This window comes from Sinocyclocheilus grahami, unplaced genomic scaffold, assembly GCF_001515645.1.
Source record: "Sinocyclocheilus grahami isolate Dianchi unplaced genomic scaffold, SAMN03320097.WGS_v1.1 scaffold367.1, whole genome shotgun sequence".
In the NCBI taxonomy this organism is placed as follows: Eukaryota; Metazoa; Chordata; class Actinopteri; order Cypriniformes; family Cyprinidae; genus Sinocyclocheilus; species Sinocyclocheilus grahami.
The window spans coordinates 1,273,492-1,274,883 of record NW_015505546.1 but is presented as its reverse complement, the minus strand read 5'-3'; the positions used below and the strand labels follow the sequence as shown (position 1 = coordinate 1,274,883).

The window sequence follows — 1,392 nt, the reverse complement described above, 5'->3', positions numbered from 1 at the left end:
GGGGGGGTTGTTGGATGTTGGGGGGCGCGAGTGAAATTTAGACCAACTTGGGGGGGGGCGCATGTCCTAAAAGGTTGAAAACCCCTGCTCTAGAGGGTTTTAAGTGACCAGTCTCTGCTCAGAGTATAGCAGTCTGGGGATGGTCTCCCCTGCTAGGGTCTTAAGTAGATAGCCCACTCTCTGTGATCTGGGCAGCTTTGCAGGAAGGTTCACCTGTCTATCTAGTAACGGTAGCCTATTCGTTTTTGGTCCGGTCGGGAAGCCCCTTCCTAGGTATCCGAGTTATCTGAGGATAGCTATGTGCTAGCTCAGTGACTGCTCCTCTTCTTAGGGTTTTTAAGCAGCCGTCTCCCTGAGCTCTTGCCTAGACAGTGCTTCTCCTTTGCTGGGTTTTAAGTAGATAGCCATCCCCTTGGTCTGGGCAGCTTTTAGGAAGGTTCATTTCATAAGACCCTTTAGATATAGTTATCTGCGGATAGCTGTGTTCTAGCTGGGATTGTTAGTAGCAATCTTTCAGCTCCTCCAGGCTTGCAGCCTCTTATGTATCCTGGCTACTATTGCTCAGATAGCATAGCTATCTGGGGATGGTTGTGTTCCTATCTTGGTAAGGGTGTTTCCCCCCTTATCTGGAATCAGGCTCCCTCGTTTTTACCAAGTTATGTGAGCAGCCCGAGGCGTCAGGGGCTTGGCCCCTTTCTGAGGAATGGTTTGGTATATGTCTGTCACCACCAGGTGGACAGGCATGCGCTTCGGCATGGTGTGATTGGATATCATTCCCCAAAGTGTCCCCAAGAGGGGGACGCAGCGTCTCGTTCCCTCTCGGGTTACTCATGGTACCATGGTTCCCCAAGAGGGAACGAGATGCTGCGTCCCCTCGCCATGCCTTCGGCCTGCCTGTTTGCATGTGCTCAAACAACTTAGTTAGTGACGCATTCTGCAGGTGCCCTTTTATACTTTTTGGGTATGACATCACGGGCCACATGGACCAATAGGATTGTAGTTGTTTTATACGTGCTTCAGACACCGGTCATGCTGGCAGCATTCCCCAAAGTGCCCCATAGAGGGGGACGCAGCATCTCGTTCCCTCTCGGGGAACCATGGTTACATGAGTAACCGGAGACATTCACAATGGTTGTCGGTCGTAGGCAGCGTGTCGATATGTAGTACCATTGTGCTTCCGGCGTCCTGAGTTCAAGACTTTCGAGATTCGCGATCACACTCTATACTATGGAGCGGCAGTACTTACCACACATTTGACAAGATTAGATGTTTGTCATTGGTACTCAGGATCTGCAAATCATTCACCATCGTCCTATCAGACATTTCTCCTTACTCTGTGTTTGTGGAAAGCGGCTAACCTTTTAGTGGCTCCATAGAACACGTTATTTGTTT

General features: G+C 50.0%; 1 protein-coding gene across 1 annotated transcript in view; it reads right to left on the bottom strand.

Annotated features, from left to right (window-relative positions):
- LOC107549263 (receptor-type tyrosine-protein phosphatase eta-like) overlaps nt 1-1,392 on the bottom strand; it is a gene marked incomplete at its 3' end in the record, with an annotated part of 6,541 nt that overhangs the window by 3,795 nt on the left and 1,354 nt on the right. The window lies entirely within an intron of this gene.